Source organism: Ranitomeya imitator, chromosome 4 (assembly GCF_032444005.1).
Source record: "Ranitomeya imitator isolate aRanImi1 chromosome 4, aRanImi1.pri, whole genome shotgun sequence".
NCBI classification, from domain to species: domain Eukaryota; kingdom Metazoa; phylum Chordata; class Amphibia; order Anura; family Dendrobatidae; genus Ranitomeya; species Ranitomeya imitator.
The window spans coordinates 530,370,952-530,390,753 of record NC_091285.1 but is presented as its reverse complement, the minus strand read 5'-3'; the positions used below and the strand labels follow the sequence as shown (position 1 = coordinate 530,390,753).

The 19,802-nt window shown below is 43.0% G+C and overlaps 1 protein-coding gene across 4 annotated transcripts in view; it reads left to right on the top strand.

Annotated features, from left to right (window-relative positions):
- The first annotated feature begins 1,313 nt into the window (after positions 1 to 1,313).
- ZNF710 (zinc finger protein 710) overlaps positions 1,314 to 19,802 on the top strand; it is a 110,860-nt gene continuing 92,371 nt past the window's right edge. The window contains exons 1-3 of one of the 4 annotated variants that reach the window (XM_069766182.1): positions 1,490 to 1,620; positions 4,630 to 4,740; positions 14,964 to 15,025. The gene's annotated coding sequence lies outside the window, so the exon portion shown is untranslated. Of the gene's footprint in view, positions 1,621 to 4,629; positions 4,741 to 6,306; positions 6,343 to 14,963; positions 15,026 to 19,802 lie in introns of all 4 variants that reach the window. The other 3 variants (XM_069766183.1, XM_069766184.1, XM_069766185.1) reach the window with 3 other exon arrangements.

Sequence of the window (19,802 nt, the reverse complement as noted above, 5' to 3'; positions counted from 1 at the left end):
TTACACACGTACATTATACACATGTACATTACACATATACATTACACACGTACATTATACACATGTACATCACACATATACAGTACACACGTACATTATACACATGTACATCACACATATACATTACATATACATTACACACGTACATTATACACATGTACATCACACATATACATTACACACGTACATTATACACATGTACATCACACATATACATTACATATACATTACACACGTACATTATACACATGTACATCACACATATACATTACACGTACATTATACACATGTACATTACACATATACAGTACACACGTACATTATACACATGTACATTACACATATACATTACACACGTACATTATACACATGTACATTACACATACACATTACACACGTACATTATACACATGTACATTACACATATACATTACACACGTACATTATACACATGTACATTACACATATACATTACACACGTACATTATACACATGTACATTACACATACACACGTACATTATACACATGTACATCACACATACACATTACACACGTACATTATACACATGTACATTACACATACACATTACACACGTACATTATACACATGTACATCACACATACACATTACACACGTACATTATACACATGTACATTACACATACACATTACACACGTACATTATACACATGTACATTACACATACACATTACACACGTACATTATACACATGTACATTACACATATACATTACACACGTACATTATACACATGTACATCACACATATACAGTACACACGTACATTATACACATGTACATCACACATATACATTACACAGGTACATTATACACATGTACATCACACATACACATTACACAGGTACATTATACACATGTACATCACACATATACAGTACACACGTACATTATACACATGTACATCACACATATACAGTACACACGTACATGATACACATGTACATCACACATACACATTACACACATACATTATACACATGTACATCACACATATACAGTACACACGTACATTATACACATGTACATCACACATATACAGTACACACGTACATTATACACATGTACATCACACATATACATTACACATTATACATATTTTGTGCAGTAAATGTCTCTCACTGTCTTGAGAAAAACTACAAGAGAAACCAAGAAAAAAAGAGGGAAGAGAAAGGAGGAAGAGAGGACAATACAAAATAACAGGTTCTGCTTTTAATGCACCCAGAGGAGTTTCAAAGGGAGAAAAATCCCCTGTCTGTAGTGTAAAAAGAGAGAGAAAACTTGTGGTGGAGGAGGGGAGGAAGTGAGAAAACAAAAGAGAGAGAGAGACAGGGCTCTGGCGGCTTCTTTCTGTTTCCCTCCGTCTTTCTCTCACAGAGCAGGCTTAGGAGGAGCTGTTTTGCATCCATTCACGTCAGCCCTGCCTCATTCCCTTCTTCCTTCCTGCTACAGAAAGACACAGAACAAACCGAGAAGGGAGGACTGAGAGAAAGAGGAGAGGAGCCATCCCGGCAGCGCCTCGGTCTCTGCTGCCCCCACGGAGGAGCGGCGAAGCCGGGAGCCCCAGCGCTTCACCTACACGGTAAGTCCCGCACTTTTATTATCGCTCCAGCTACAGGCAATGAAAGGGTGCACTACTTCCCCGTCTTTTGGTGACCCCCCTCGGAGGTCTCTTGATGGTACGTTCTCTCTTGGGAAGGGTCGGCAGGGGGACATGGACCGTGCCTGTACAGGGGGGTGTGAGAAGTAAATACACTAGTAGCAGGTCTCTTTCACTTCCACATTCGCTCGTGTCACTCCCAGTGAGAGGAGCAGTAATGGTGAGAGACTGAGGCACGTCACGGAGGAAGGAGTTAGGCTACGTTCACATTAGCGTTGCGCCGCCCTGCGTCGGCGACGCAACGCGCGACGCACGGAAAAACGCGCGCAAACGCGCGCAAAAACGCGCGCGTTTTGCGACGCGTGCGTCATTTTTGACGAAAATCGGACGCACAGAAAATGCAACTTGTTGCATTTTCTTGCGTCCGACGCTAGCGTCGGAAACGACGCACGTGGCGAAAAACGCCACCCAAAAAACGCACGCGTCCCCTATGTTAAACATAGGGGCGCGTCGCCGCTGCGTCGCCGCTGCGTCGCCGACGCAACAGCGGCGCAACGCTAATGTGAACGTAGCCATAGAGGCACGCTGTAGTGTCACAGGAGGGAGCTACAGGGCAGAGGTGGCAGACACAGGGCAAGAGGTGGCAGACACAGGGCAGAGGTGGTAGACACAGGGCAGAGGTGGTAGACACAGGGCAGAGGTGGTACATACAGGACAAAGGTGGCTGATACAAGGCAGAGGTGGCAGACACAGGGCAGAGGTGGTACATACAGGGCAAAGGTGGCAGATACAAGGCAGAGGTGGTACATACAGGGCAAAGGTGGCAGATACAAGGCAGAGGTGGTACATACAGGACAAAGGTGGCTGATACAGGGCAGAGGTGGCAGACACAGGGCAGAGGTGGTACATACAGGGCATAGGTGGCAGATACAGGGCAGAGGTGATACATACAGTGCAGAGGTGACAGATACAGGGCAGAGGTGGCAGATACAGGGCAGAGGTGGCAGGTACAAGGCAGAGGTGGCAGATACAGGGCAAAGGTGGCAGATACAGGGCAGAGGTGGCAGATACAGGGCAGAGGTGGCAGATACAGGGCAGAGGTGGCAGGTACAAGGCAGAGGTGGCAGATACAGGGCAGAGGTGGCAGATACAGGGCAGAGGTGGCAGATACAGGGCAAAGGTGGCAGATACAGGGCAGAGGTGGCAGGTACAAGGCAGAAGTGGCATATGCAGGGCAGAGGTGGCAGATACAGGGCAAAGGTAGTACATACAGTGCAAAGGTGGCAGATTCAGGGCAGAGGTGGCATATGCAGGGCAGAAGTGGCAGATACAGGGCAAAGGTGGTACATACAGTGCAAAGGTGGCAGATACAGGGCAGAGGTGGTACATACAGGGCAAAGGTGGTAGATGCAGGGCAGAAGTGGCAGATACAGGGCAGAGGTGGTACATACAGTGCAAAGGTGGCAGATACAGGGCAGAGGTGGCAGATACAGGGCCACTCGTCCCTGGCTAAAGTTTGTCACTGCTTGTAGCTGTAAACTTTACCTCCTCAGTGAGTGCTGGCGAAGATGCTGATGCCAGTGTGAGAGCTGTGGGCACAGGCAGTGCCAGTCACTGAGGAGCTGCTGCCCACCTCCCTGCCCACCTAAGTATGTCTGGCATAAGCCCCCTCCGCCCACACCCCTCTAGTTTGCAGGAATTGTGGGCTCCATGGCGTTGGCAGGCGACGTTGGCGTGCATCGATTGCCTCCTGCTATGACATCCAGCATGTCCTTGTTGGCCAGTGTTTGTACATGGACATGATGACATGGATGTTGGCATCTGCCTCAGTACTGGATCAGCCCCTCATGTAGAGCAGGAGGCCCCCCTCTGCTATTGTACCCTGTAGTACGCAGGTGATGGCTTATTCTGGGCACAGGTAAAGCTTCGCCAGCAATCAGATGAAGCTCCTGTAGATAATCACTTCTAGCATTCATAGCCATAATCGCTGCCTCCTGGAACATGGACGAGCTGATGGGAAGAATAAGACTCCATCATTGTACTGACTCAGGAGAGACACCTGTATGTGTAGTGATGTGTGCTGAATCTGGCCGAGGTGCTCTCGTTACCCTGGGGTTTGGGCTCTGTAGTTTACCTTAAATGTAGCATGAATCAAAAACACAGGCCCCCCTCCACATAAAAATAAAGCACAATATGTGTTGGACATGTTGCTCTTTTCCTGCTAGCCCACTGCTTTTATTAGTAAGATTTGTAAAGAAGCTGCTGCCCAGGATCGAGTCTGAAGCCCCCATACACAATACATAGCTATCAGCAGGTACCCCCCAACTGCCCCATAGACACGAGAGCGCGGCTGGGGGCTCCTCAGGTCCTCTGTGAGAAAGCCACCGTCAGATTCCTCTGGTGGCACTTCTCCCAGAGAGCAAAAGGATTGAGAGTCTGAAATTGGACATGGCGGATCCTTCTCTCCCCCAGCTTCATGTGCCATACGCATTAGACTCTTGGCCGATCCCAATGATTTCTGTGCGTTTGGCCATTGTTAGTCTAATGTGTAGAGCAGTATGCCACCTTTGTGCCACCGAGTTAGTCATCGTCTACGTGACTGATGGAGATATCCGACAGGGCATTCTTGCTGATCGCTGGGAATCTGACCTCTCGGACTCCCATCAATCCCAAATTAACTCTTGCCTTTGGATAGGTGGCAGCTATCAGTGTTGGGAATAATACTTTAATATTGCTCCCAGCCAGCCACTGTCAGTTGAAGCGCCTTCTAAAGCACAATGTGTATTTTATTGAACACGTTCTTCATAAGACATTCTTATCACTGAGTTGTGTTGTCCCTCTGCTGTTCCTCATGTAAATGTCAGAATACATACATTGGGGGTGTACCCCTACATGCTCACGCTGTTTAATCAGTGCTGACACCATCACACTGTGTGAAAACACATCCTTTTTACAAGAGGAATGGTGACACCTTTTCTCTTTAATGTGCAGGGTATAATGCCTGGTAGGCAAACCTAATTATCGAAAATGGGAACTGCTGACAACTTCCCTTACAAGTACAATTACTGTAATAACAAGTATTGGCTGAGAAGAGTTTTTATAGTAAGTATCTAATCTGCGTGTACTTGTTGCTTCTTGTCTAGTAGAACCTACTACTTTAGATGCATAAGAGTAGGGGCAGGCGGTGCGGCCGAAATGTCACCACCTCAATGGCCAATTACCATAGCATTTTGTTTTACGTGCTGGCATGAGATTTGGTTGTGCTGCCACCATGCAGCACACCAACGGGCTGTACTCCTTGTATACACGTATGTACAGTATGTAATATGCACATATATATGTAAATACACATATATATATTACATATATGTCTTCACTTGAGATCTAGTTTTTCAGGTTATTCATGAATTCAATTTGCCCTACTAGAGAGGTTATCCACGTTGGAGAAAAAGTTGACATCAGCAATAATACTAAAACAAATAATATATATTCACCCTCCGTTCCAGCCCTGCATATACTGTTTACATTGGCTGCAAATATCACATCCCGTATAGCTCTGCAGCCAATCATTAGCCTCAGTGTTATACGGTAAGATTCCGCTGAGGCTAGTGATTGGCTGCAGTGGTCATGGGTGGTAACCTCTTCAACCAATGTAAACACTATGTCAGTGTGGGCCATCAGGGACACAGCGCTAGAACAGAGGGTGAGTATATGTGTTCAGTAACATTGCTGTCTGTAGGTGGCTTTTTACTTCATCTGTGACTATATCTGGGCTTACCAAGAAGGCCGCGGATGTGAGTTGCTAAGACGTCTGTGGATTATGTGTTGATAATAGGAACAGTAGTAGTATCTTGGAAGTATACAGCAAGAAAAGGACAGTATGGGAGATACATATTGTACGGACGACATTGCGTTGTTTTTATTGATTTTTGTGTGAGTTTTCTTTGCTTAACAAATATATAAAGATTAATTGGCTTCTAGAGCAGTCAGGTATTATACCAATTATCTAAGTAACCCTCTCCTTGTGAACGTATCTATTGTGTTACATGTTAAGAAGGTTTGTTGACTGATTTCCTAAAGTTTTCCTCCTTATTCCTACATTTACCCACTTGCTCCAAACTCTATTTTTACCGAATAAATAACTATGCTGAGTTGTTCTGTATTTTAATTCTTTCCACTATGATACATGTATGAGTGGATAGCTCTTGTGACAGCACTTTTAGGAAGTTGAGATTTTTAAAATCCTTTTTTGCACAATAGTTGTCTGGATATATTTATACTATATGTGTAATATTGGCTGTGCAACTTGTATTAAGAGGAGAATAACGCAGATGTACAGCGGTCCTTGGAATGGTGGTCACCACTGATAAGCTCTAGCAGTGTCTGGATGTAAGCATTGAACAGAGCTCATCAGTATATCTCCATTACACGTGTAGCTGCCACTGTGGGGTACTGCAGATCAGCTCCTACAAGAGCTACAGTCCATGCCCTATTGTCTGCTGATATAAACAGCACAAGCCACTGAGCCCAGTGATTGGCTGCAGCTACCACTTGCATAATAGACATTATGTCACCGGTGCAGCCTGTCAACAAAGACTAGAGCAATAACTGCAAGTCAGCTCTAGAACCTGGATAGGGTGAGTAACCTCTTTTTTTGTTATTTTATAGGTGGCCCTATGTAACAATTGCTCTGGGGCAACCAATGTAAGTTGAAAATATTGTAACTTTAGAACATAACTCAATGGATAAATTTTTTATGAACCTCCAAAATGTCAACCCAGAATAAGAAAAAAAAGACTTGGGCTAATTTAGAGTTCAGTGATTTTCTCATATGTAAAAACAGTTCGATACAGTTTGATCAGTATCATTGATCATCGTATCATCAGAGTTTGGTCAGTTTTTACCCTGAGACCTTGGTCAGAGTTTCATAACTTACTCTCGGTTGGAAAAATAACCCAACCTGGTTGAGATTTCTCATACTTCCATCGAACAGTCCATGGAAAATGATGTCTGAATGATGTATTTTTTTTCACAAACTTGTATTAGTGAGTTTGATCCAATACATGCCTCCATGATTTTGTGTGAACAAATAGGTCCACAAAATACACTGTCATGTGAACAGGCACTTAGACTTTAATAGGTACACGTTCTATCTGTGAAAAACAGGGATAGAACTCGTACGAGACAAAATGCCGCGTGACTGAGCCCTAATCCAGACAAGTAATACGAATATAACTGCGTATAACAGGAAGAAAGAGCTGCAGGAAGCTGCAAGTCATGTTTTTGTGTTGGGGAGAATAACCTTTTTGGGGTCCTGAGCAATAAAAACAATTTAGCAGAAAAAAAAATGAAGCCCACCACTCTCCCCTGACCCCGGTGATACCCATGGTGTACTGGGAAATGCCCATACTGTCTGATTCTCCGTCTAATCCCACTTGTTGCAGATCAGCATTGTCTCTGGCATTGTATGTCCATTGTAACCTGAAGCCAATGTCACTCTTGGGACCCCTGTAATTGGTATCGCCAGACAGTGTGCTGTGACCGTCGCTTAAAAACAAATAATAAAGTTGATATATGATTAAAATTTGCAAATATCAGCTAATTTTTGTGATATTTCTTGACATAAACTGAGATCTGAAGCAGCTTGTCACCTAAGAGTCAGCAATTTATTTAATCCGAAGGTGCCAGTGTCTGAACTTCCCCCGAAGAAATAATTTCTTCTTGTAACTTAGATGTTTTTCATGCATGAAATTACAGTCTACTGAGAATTCTAGACCTCACAAGCCTCAGAAAACAGATCTATAATCCGCCACGTCCCTAGGAGTGAAACCAGTTGTTAATAAAGTGGTTAGAAGGTGCTTGTCATATGGACAGCTCTCATTTGCATCCGCTTGTTACAACTTTTGGGCCTTCTACAGTGTAGAGTAGAAAGCATTGACTATTAATCACGTTCTCTCAGTTACCACAATCTTGTTTTTCTTTTTACATGTTCATTTTTAATATATAGATTTTTCGGTGTAAAGGGGTTGTCCTATCTCGTTCATTTTAGGTCACATACACAACAACAAAGCAAAATGCCAGAAAAAATAATGATGTAATTTCCACCTGTTTGTAAACTGTGATTTCTCTGAAGGACACTGATACATTGAAATTTCTATGACAGTGCAGTCAATCCAAATGTGGTTAGATAGAACAAAAGGACTATTTCCCATACAATGAATTTGGGGCTTTCTATGATGTCGTTACTAATATAAGTGTAGTAGGGACATGACTTCCAAAATGTACAGTATTTGGAGAGCAGTGATGTTAGACCCCTCCTCAATCAGCATGTTTTCCCCTGTAAAATGTAAAATATCACTTATGCTCCCTTCCAGTGTAGATGCCATTCAATGGTAATGGCACGGACTCTTCCGGGAATCAGCGCTGTTTTCACTCTTCCCACCACTGGACGTACCAGACATCAAGAGGAAGTGAGCAGCCAGCCGCAGCTCTGGCTTCCTCTTGATGTCTGATTTGTCCGAACCACGGGACAACGAGTGTCAGCACCACCGGAATGGTGTCGGCACTTGAGGTAGGTATAAGTGATATTTTATGGGTGCAAACGTGCAAATTGAGGAGGCGTTGTTCGAGTAGTGGAAGACCCCTTTAAAAATTGAATACTCAGAGGAGCAATAGGAATAGAGTAAGAATAAAAACCGGCCACTTTTGACCTGGTAACAGTTCCTATTTTCTTAGTACAATATATATATTTTTTATATATATATAAAACCTTGTACAATTATATATTGTTTTTTTGTGTTTTTGTTTTTTCGAAAATTGATTATACGGTGATAACCAAATGTCATTTTGTAATGTGTGAACAATGGAATTTGGGGAAGATCTACCAATCAAGTCTAATATATAGAAAGTATAAACTGAAAAATGAAAATCCGCCACATTTATGACCGTAATCATGGCGCTTGATATATTTTGCATAGCTTAAATACTACCTTAACATCACCTGTTGGTTTTCCCTGTGCCAGTCATTTAGTCCATTTGCGATTTTAGTCACACCCATCTTTCTTCTAAGCCACTTCCCTAAGTGACGCCTAATTGATCAATGAGCCACAAAAGCTGGTGCAAACACTAAAAGTAATGCTAGACAATGTACACTAAACCCCAGAGTTCTGGCACAATAATCTCATTAATTATGTCATTAAAATAAGGATCCTCTCGTTATCAGATTACTATAGTCATTCCTATATTGTTGCCCAGTATACTTTGTGAAGGGTCTTCCTTCAAATGCCGTATTTGTTTCCTCCTCTTTGGGCCTTCAAATAAATCTAAGCACTGTTTAAAATAACAGCGACTGTATTTCTTCCTTTTAATGGAAATTAAAAGGTTTCTGAGGGTTGGTAAACATGTAATTAGCAGAGACTTTCATCTTGCTCTCTGCGCTCAGCAGCGGAGCTGTGGAATGGCAACAAGTTGCCTGCACATTGTACATGTCGCAAAGTTATACAGGCGTATAGAAATGGGTCATACAGAGCAAAAAAGATGCGCTATTCACTTTGTGCTGTTGTGATAGGTCATGTTCTTTTCTAAGATTCATTCATTAAATGATTTCTACAGTTTTATGTTAATTTTATTGAGAACTAGAATAAATTATTCTCCGTTTTGATGGTACATACAGTAGTTTGATGTTTTGTATTCAGTGTCCTTTCCTCTAGGTATTTACCCAGTGCAAAAATTTGCTGGGAGCTAAAATTACATTTTTTCTATGTGTTTTTTTTTTTAAATATTTTTTTTAGTAACTATGTAATTTGGTGCAGGTCTGAATAGAGATAAGTAGACTCTGCAGTTCCTTCTCTTTATATTGTATCATCTATAATGGAATATTATTAAAAAATTGCTTTGCAAGAAAAAGGAAAAAAGGTAATTGTTCTGAAATGGTTTTGTTTTGCCAATTTAGTTTAATCAGACTTTATTGGTTATACATAACAAAACATAACATAAAAAAACAAATTTTCATTTGGGCCATGTAGGTTTTGCCAATTTAGATACCGTAAGTGATATTTCATCCTCATTCACAGCTGAAGTCAAAACTTGCTGCTTTTCTGTTACCTGAAACCAATGAATTGTGGAATCTGTTAGGTCACCTTTTTATTTATCTGTTATGTATATGAATGGGTGAAAAAGTTGTAGAGTAACTTCAGAATAGCATAGTGATATATATATAAAAGGTTGCTTCATATGTAACGTATAAAAGGTTACATTTTAATTTAGAGTTCAGGATTTTTTGCGTTTTTTTGCTATAATAATCTTTATTTTTTTATTTTTATATAGCGCTAACATATTCCGCAGCGCTTTACAGTTTGCACACATTATCATCACTGTCCCCGATTGGGCTCACAATCTAGAATTCCTATCAGTATGTCTTTGGATTGTGGGAGGAAACCGGAGTGCCCGGAGGAAACCCACGCAAACACGGAGAGAACATACAAACTCTTTGCAGATGTTGTCCTGGGTGGGATTAGAACCCAGGACCCCAGTTATAAAAACGCTTTAAAAACGCATACATATGCATCCCATCATTTATAATGCATTCCGCAATTTTTGTGCATATGTTGCGTTTTTTTCCGCGAAAAAAATGCATCGCGGTAAAAAACGCAGCATGTTCATTAATTTTGCAGATTTTTGCTGATTTACCACTACCGGTATATTATTGCATTGGGAACCTCCAGAAAAAAATGCAAAAAATCCGCAAAAAAAAAAAAATGTGAAAAAAACGCATGCGGATTTCTTGCAGAAAATGTCTGGTTTTGTTCAGGAAATTTCTGCAAGAAATCCTGACGTGTACACATAGCCTAAGGTGAAATGCAGAAAAAATGGCCGTGGCCTGCTCAAGCGTGACATCCTCATAATAATAATCTTTAATAATAATCTTTATTTATATAGCGCCAATATATTCTGCAGCGCTTTACAGTTTAACACTTTCAAACACAACAGACATAAGTAACAATGTTAACAATACAATAATTAAAGCGAAATAAGACGACCCTGCTCGTGAGAGCTTACAATCTACAATGAGGAGGGGGAGATACAAAGTAAAGGTGTATATTTACAATTATGTATTTACAATTATGTATTTACAATGATGGTCCAGCCATCTTCAGGGGGTGGGGGATAGATGGGGATAGTGAATGGGCTACACACACACAAACATAACATGACTTTGATTACTGAATGTGATAGGCCGCTCTGAACAAATGTGTTTTGAGCAAGCGCCTAAGACTATTCAAATTGTGGATGGTCTTAATATCTTGGGGTAGAGCATTCCAGAGGATTGGCGCAGCGCGGGAGAAGTCTTGGAGTCGGGAGTGGAAGGTACAGATTAGTGCAGAGGTTAGTCGAAAGTCATTTGCAGAGCGCAGTGGTCGGCTAGGCCGATAGACCGAAATGAGGGAGGAGATGTATGGGGGTGCCGCACTGTGGAGAGCTTTGTGGGTGAGAACAAGTACTTTGAATTGTATCCTGTAATGAATGGGCAGCCAGTGTAACGACTGGCGAAGAGCGGAGGCGTCCGAGTAATGGCTAGCCAGATGGACGACCCTGGCTGCTGCATTAAGTATAGACTGGAGAGGGGAAAGTCGAGTAAGGGGGAGGCCAGTTAGTAGAGCATTACAGTAGTCCAGGCGGGAGTGGATCAGGGCGACAGTGAGGGTTTTTGTTGTTTCCATGGTGAGAATAGGGCGGGATTCTAGAGATGTTCTTTAGGTGTAAGTGGCACGAGCGGGCAAGAGATTGTATATGGGAGGTGAAGGAGAGATCAGAGTCAAACATAACACCCAGACAGCGCGCCTCCTGCCGGGGTGTTATCATGGTGCCACCCACGGAGAGGGAAATGTCAGATTTAGGGAGGTTAGTAGATCGCGGGAGCAGAAGAAGTTTAGTTTTGGAGAGGTTGAGTTTCAGATAGAGAATGGACATGATGTTGGAGACTGCAGACAGACAGTCAGTGGCGTTCTGTAGTACAGGGGGGGTAAGGTCAGGGGAAGATGTGTATAGTTGTGTGTCATAGGCATAAAGATGGTACTGAAAGCCAAATCTGCTGATGGTCTGTCCAATTGGGGCCGTGTAGAGAGAGAAGAGAAGGGGGCCAAGGACTGAGCCCTGAGGTACCCCGACAGTGAGAGGAAGTGGAGATGAAGTGGAGCCAGAGAACAGAACACTGAAGGAGCGGACAGAAAGATAGGAAGAGAACCAGGACAGAGCAGTATCCTTAATGCCAAGTGACTGGAGCCTAGAGAGTAGGAGAGGGTGGCCAACAGTGTCAAAAGCTGCAGAAGGTCGAGAAGAATGAGCAGAGAGTGGTCACAGTTACGTTTTGCTGTCAGAAGGTCATTGGTCACTTTGATGAGTGCAGTTTCTGTCAAATGTAGGGGGCGGAAACCGGACTGTGAAGGGTCTAGGAGGGAGTGAGTGGAGAGGTAACGGGTAAGGCGGGAGTATATCAGGCGCTCCAAGAGTTTAGAGATGAAGGGGAGATTGGAGACTGGTCTGTAGTTGTTTGTGCAGGATGGGTCGAGGGTGGGTTTCTTTAGTAATAGAGTAATGATAGTGTTTGAAGGAGTAGGGGAAAATGCCAGAGGAGAGGGAGAGATTAAAGATTGTAGTTAGGTGAGTTGTAACGACTGGAGAGAGAGACTGGAGGAGATGTGAGGGAATGGGGTCGGTGATGCATGTAGTCGGACGAGAAGAGGAGAGGAGCCTGGAGACTTCTTCTTCTGTGATGGGATCAAATGTGGAGAGTGAGCCAGGGGAAATGCAGGGAGGGATGGGAGTCACTGAACTTGGTGATTGGGAGCGGATTTCCTGACGGATATTGTCTATTTTCTCTATAAAGTAGGAGGCCAGGTCATCAGCACAAATGTCTGTGATAGGGGCTTGTGCTTTTTTTCCTGAGGAGGGAGTTAAAGGTGTCAAAAAGTTTCTTGGGGTTGTTGGATAGTAAGGAGATCAGGGTGGTGAAGTAGGTCTGTTTGGCGAGGTGAAGGGCAGAATTATAGGTCCTTAACATAAATTTGAACTGTATGAAGTCTTCTGGTGTGCGTGTTTTCCTCCATAAGCATTCAGCACACCTAGAGCATCGCTGGAGAAATCGGGTTTGCGATGTGACCCAGGGCTGTTTCACTCTGTGTTTGGAGGTTCTGAGGGTGAGGGGAGCTACTTGGTCAAGGGTGCTTCTAAGAGTGTCATTGAAGTGATGTACAGCCAGATCAGGACAGGAAAAAGAAGAGATTGGGGACAACGATGAGTTTAGGGAGTCTGAAAGTGTATGAGTGTTAACCTTCCTTATTATTCAAGGAAATGTAACATCCAATGAGGAAAAGTATTTATACAGAGGATAGGGGGAATCATGGCACCACTCATGAAGCCCACTGAGTTCAGGGTTCAGAAGAAGTGAACGGCCATTTACACTGTAAGATAATCAAGATAGCGCATTGTTAAAAACTCTTGTTTCACAATTATCTTGCAGTGTAAATAGGCTGCTGATGACCAGATGAATATCAAAATGTTCGTTCAATGGGGAAATGATCTTTTGCGCAACACGGGATCATTCTTTTCTGCGTTACTTCCTCCTGTGTAAACAGGACTTACACTGTCTAGAACAATGGCAGCCTATCTGCACTGAGAGTTGTCGTATAGATCGCTCAGTACGCTTCATTTATGCTAGTCTGCCTGTGGCACTCAATCAGTAAAGGTTTCCCGGTTGGCAGTCGTATCTTGCCGCCAGACGTGAGGCTCTCCCATTCAGTCCTCCAACATAACTTCATCTTTTGGACATTATTAGAATTGTCAGGGTTTGATCATCAGTGTTCACTTGGGCATAACTAAAATGTACAATTTTTATAAAGTTTCACACTAAAGGGGTGTTCCTGTTTGGCGAACTAATGTTATTCTTTGTATTAAATTTTTTTCAATTTACCAATATTCATTTTAATGGTTATACCTTGTCTTTGAATTGAAATTGTTTCTTCTTGCTCCTGTTCTTAGTCATGTCATGGATGCACATGGAGCTTTTATAATGGCACTATAGCCAGCCGTCCATCTTTGTGTCCAACTTTTCATTATATTAACAGTAACATTTGTTTTCTAAACCATAATTACTGTAGAAAGTAGACTTTTCTGTATTTTTCATCAGATATTATATATTTCATTCTGTTATGGGATTGATATCCCATATACCTGTGTAGTAAAGTAAAAGTTGATTGTATCTGCAGCATTTTCAGTAGCACTTGTATATTGCAGCTCACATTGTAGCCATTTTGATAACTTTGTACAATTTCCTTGGCCGAGATCCAATCTGACTTCTCTAGAAATGAAGTTCTGAATTGCGCACAAAGAAGTGGCTCGCTTTTAAATAGTAGGAAATGTGTAGATTATCTTGAAGAAAAAAATGTTGGTTGTTTCTTGATGATTTCCTTTGAGAAGGAAATAAGTTCACAGAATGATTGATAGGTTTGAGTTGTTCTAAATTTATCTTTCCTGTTCCTTTATCCTCTCATGTGAATGTTTCAGAGAAACATACAACGGGTAACGGTTTAAGGCTCTCTCCTTCTTCAGTGGTTTACATCGGGTACTGCTTTTTTGGGCTGACATGGAATAGGAATATCAGAAGTTTTAATTACTTATTCCTTTCTAAACTTGTACTATTGAGGCTTCTGAACAATTACCAGACGCTTACTGCTGGCGAAAGGGAACATGGATGATGAGAAAAGTGCTATGTTCCCCATTTAGGATTGATTAGTGAGGTTCTTGTATTCACATGGTACGACTGATCAATTGAAATGGATTATAATGAGAATTATGCTTTAATATTCATATTTGAGTTTTATAGAAAAAAAAAACTTTACTGCCAACTCCTAAAGTACTGCTTTGGTACCCGGCATCTGTTATTAACATACAAGGATGGCAAAAATATTGTAGAATTTAATCCTCCAATACACATTAGGGGTTGTCTGGGACTAACATATTGATCACTCCTCTGCAGTATAGGTAATTAGTATCAGACACGTGGGGGTCTGAAAGTAATTTCTCAGAAATGCAGCAACAGATAAAAGATGTAAAAGTGTTGCTGAATTTACATTTCAAAGACCTGCATGCCCATACGTGGGGGGAGGTTGATCTTATGTACAGATTCCCTTTAAATATAAAATTGTAATTTCTTTTGTCCCTCCTAGCTACATTTTTTTATTTGATTTATTATTGACAATTATAAAAGGTGTTTAAAAAACATTAGGATTTACAATTGTATTAATGTAATATGTCACTTTCCCATTTAGACAGATCAGTCGTGAAGACTACAACAGTTGTCTCCTGAAGTCAGCACTCCCATGTTTATCAAGTAAGTATGATTATCTTCCGAATGTCGGGAAAACCTCAGGGGAAATCATGCTACAGTTATTGTGATGGTGATAAAAGGGTTACACTGATAGTGGGGAAGAAGACTCAGTAATTGGACAGCTAACTATTTTTCTATGTGATAAAGAAAGCTAGAGCTGCGCCTGATACACCTTTCTGTTCTTCAGAATAGGGGACCTGCTACGAAGCACACTCAATGGGAAAATACTTTACATCTTGTTGGAAAGTTGTATTATTGGCTGGTAATCTGTGGGCTTTTGTGAAGAGTTTTAAAGATTAATAAGCTTTGGCTAAGCTAGCCCAACATAAATCCAAAACAGCAACATCTGCTCCTCCTATACATTCATGAGACAGACTAAGTACCTTCTAAATTCTATAGCCTCATGTATCTAGATATTGTAAGATGACTGCTAGGCGGGACCTTGATAGGAGATATGTATCATCGCGGTTGGCAGCTTTGAAGAGTGAGCTCAGAAAGTATGCTCCAGCACATATAGTGCTGAGAGAGTTATTAAGGCATTTCAAGGCAAAGTTTTACGAGCAGTCAAAAGAGATGGGTGAGAATGACTGCTCACATATTCCCCACCCAAGGGGCGTGGTTTGGCAGATAAAATGGAGACAGAGTTCTGTTTCAGTGTCTGTGAATGGAGGTGTGAAGGCCTCCGGTGTGTTTGCTTAAGACACTGACCTGAGCAGGTAGACCCGCAGTACTGTCTACAGTGGGGAAAAAAATTTAGATAGCCACCAATTGTGCATGGTCTCCCACTTAAAAAGAGGTGAGAGGCCTGTAATTGACATCATAGGTAGACCACAACTATGAGAGTCAAAATGAGAAAACAGATCCAGAAAATCACCTCGTCTGATTTGAAAGATTTATTTAGCAAATTATGGTGGAAAATAAGTATTTGGTCACCTAAAAACATGCAAGATTTCTGGCTCTCACAGACCTGTAACTTCTTAAGAGGCTCCTCTGGCCTCCACTCATTGCCTGTAGTAATGCACCTGTTTGAACTTGTTATCAGTATAAATACACCTGTCCACAACCTCAAACAGTCACACTCCACTATTGTGAAGACCAAAGAGCTGTCGAAGGGCACCAGAAACAAAATTGTAGCCCTGCACCAGGCTAGGAAGACTGAATCTGCAATAGGTAAGCAGCTTGGTGTGATGAAATCAACTCTGGGAGTAATAATAAGAAAATGGAAGACATACAAGACCACTGATAATCTCCCTCGATCTGGGGCTCCACGCAAGATCTCACCCCATGGGGTCAAAATGATCAGAAGAATGGTAAGCAAAAATCCCAGAACCACATTGGGGGACCTGGTGAATGACCTACATAGAGCTGGGACCACTGTAACAAAGGCTACCATCAGTAACACACCATGCCGCCAGGGACTCAGATCCTGTAGTTATAGACTTGTCCCCCTGCTTAAGCCAGTACATGTCCGGGCCCTTCTGAAGTTTGCTAGAGAGCATTTGGATTATCCAGAAGAGTATTAGGAGAATGTCATATGGTCTGATGAAACCAAAGTAGAACTGTTTGGTAGAAACAAAACTCGTCGTGTTTAGAGGAGACAGAATGCTGAGTTGCATCCAAAGAACACCATACCTACTGTGAAGCATGGGGGTGGCAACATCATGCTTTGGGGCTGTTTCTCTGCAGAGGGACCGGGATGACTGATCCGTGTACATGAAAGGATGAATGGGGCCATGTATTGTGAGATTTTGAGAGCAAACCTCCTTCCATCAGCAAGAGCATTGAAGATGAAAAGTGGATGGGTCTTTCAGCATGATAATGATCCCAAGCACTCTGCCAGGGTAACGAAGGAGTGGCTTTGTAAGAAGCATATGAAGGTCCTGGAGTGTCCTAGTCAGTCTCCAGCTCTTATCCCCATAGAAAACCTTTGGAGGGAGTTGAAAGTCCGTGTTGCCCAGCGACAGGCTCAAAACATCACTGATCTAGAGGAGATCTGCATGGAGGAATGGGCCAACATGCCACCAACAGTGTATGCCAACCTTGTGAAGACTTACAGGAAATGTTTGATCTCTGTCATTGCCAACAAAGGATATATAATAAAATATTGAGATGAACTTTTGTTAAAGGGAACCTGTCGGCCCCCCCCCCCCCCAGGCGTTTGTAACTAAAAGATTTCACAGGTATGAGGGACCAAATTCAAAAGTGATTATTTCTGCAGTGCAACAAACAATAACTAAAAGAGCCACCTTGTCAGAATGCAGCATTAGTGCTGCACAAGATGGCTCTTTTAGTTACAAACGCCTGGGAGGTGGTGGTAGGGGGGGTTGTGACAGGTCCCCTTTTACGACCAAATACATATTTTCCACCATAATTTGCAAAATAAATCTTGCCAAATCAGACAAGGTGATTTTCTGGATTTGTTTTCTCATTTTGACTCTCATAGTTGTGGTCTATGATGTCAATTACAGGCCTCTCTCATCTTTTTAAGTGGGAGAACTTGCACAATTGGTGGCTGACTACCGTATATACTCGAGTATAAGCCTACCCAAGTATAAGCCGAGACCCCTAATTTTGCCACAAAAAACTGTGAAAACTTAATGACTTGAGTATAAGCCTAGGGTGGGAAATGCAGCAGCTACTGGTAAATGCCAAAAGTAAAAATAGATACCAATAAAAGTAAAATTAATTGAGACATCAGTAGGTTAAGTGTTTTTGAATATCCATATTGAATCAGGAGCCCCATATAATGCTCCATACAGTTTATGATGGGCCCCATAAGATGCTCCCTACAAAATATGGCCCATATAATGCTCCATACAGTTTATGATGGGCCTCATATAATGCTCCATACAAAATACACCCCATATAATGCTCCATACAGTTTATGATGGGCCCCATAAGATGCTCCATACAAAATACACCCCATATAATGCTGCACAAATGCTGATTATGGCCCCATAAGATGCTCCATACAGACATTTGCCCCATATAATGCTGCACAAATGCGGATTATGTCGTCTTCACCGCACAGTGCCGTATGGCTGAAACATTTCTGTCTCCACTTCGGCTTTTGTGGTTAGGCCTCAATTTTCCCAATAGACTTACCATAATATGTGAAATTAAATTTTTCTGATCTAGAGGGGTTCATGCAACTTACAGGACAAAACACCATATTATCATTGCAGAAAAATGTACATTTGAGCCCGACAGATAGTAAGGCAGACAGGACACTGTGGCTCACTATTACTGATGTAGACTTAGGTAGCATGTGTGTTTGCATAAAAAAATGCAGTTTTCTTTTATAAATATGGAATATATTCACATCCCTTTACATTTTTTTTTATTTTTTTTTATTTAGCTATCATTGTTTCCTCGCGCTAAATGTACAAAATGAATAGTACATTTATTTAATGGCTATGAAAACACCCCTCTTTATATTAGCTGGACTGTTTGTGGCGAGAATAGAGCACTCATTAGAATATACTATTGACCTCCCCTGTACAGGAGTTTGAGGGCTTTTCAGGAGATGCAGTTGCATCCACAAGCTTTGCTTTGTTAGGGCATCTAGTACACATTGTGAGGTCTGACGTTTTACTTGTTTGTCTATAAGCTGACTTATTTATACAAATGAATTGGGAATACCATTAACCCCTTCCCGACCTTTGACGCCACGTAGGCGTCATGAAAGTCGGTGCCAATCCGACCCATGACGCCTATGCGGCGTCATGGAAAGATCGCGTCCCTGCAGATCGGGTGAAAGGGTTAACTCCCATTTCACCCGATCTGCAGGGACAGGGGGAGTGGTAGTTTAGCCCAGGGGGGGTGGCTTCACCCCCTCGTGGCTACGATCGCTCTGATTGGCTGTTGAAAGTGAAACTGCCAATCAGAGCGATTTGTAATATTTCACCCATTATAACGGGTGAAATATTACAATCCAGCCATGGCCGATGCTGAAATATCATCGGCCATGGCTGGAAATACTAGTGTGCCCCCACCCCACCCCTCCGATCGCCCCCCCACCCCCCCGATCTGGCCGGTACACTGCTCCGGCTCCCCTCCGCCCTGTGCTCCGCTCCCCCCCGTGCTCGTGTCCGCTCCCCCCGTGCTCCAATCACCCCCCCTGCACTCCGATCCACCCCCCCCCGTGCTCCGTTCCACCCCCCCGTGCTCCATTCCAGCCCCCCCGTGCTCCGTTCCACGCCCCCCGCGCTCCGTTCCACCCCCCCCGCGCTCCGATTCCCCCCCCCGTGCTCCGATCCCCCCCCCCGTGCTCCGATCCCCCCCCCCGTGGTCCCCCCCCACCCTATCATACTTACCGATCCAGCCGTGGTCCCGTCCGTCTTCTCCCGGGCGCCGCCATCTTCCAAAATGGCGGGCGCATGTGCAGTGCGCCCGCCGAATCTGCCGGCCGGCAGATTCGTTCCAAAGTGCATTTTGATCACTGAGATATAATCTATCTCAGTGATCAAAATAAAAAAAATAATAAATGACCCCCCCCCTTTGTCACCCCCATAGGTAGGGACAATAAAAAAATAAAGAAATTTTTTTTTTTCCACTAATGTTAGAATAGGGTTAGGGTTAGGGGTAGGGTTAGGGTTAGGGGTAGGGTTAGGGGTAGGGTTAGGGTTAGGGTTAGGGGTAGGGGTAGGGTTAGGGGTAGGGTTAGGGGTAGGGTTAGGGGTAGGGTTAGGGGTAGGGTTAGGGGTAGGGTTAGGGGTAGGGTTAGGGTTAGGGGTAGGGGTAGGGGTAGGGGTAGGGTTAGGGGTAGGGTTAGGGTTAG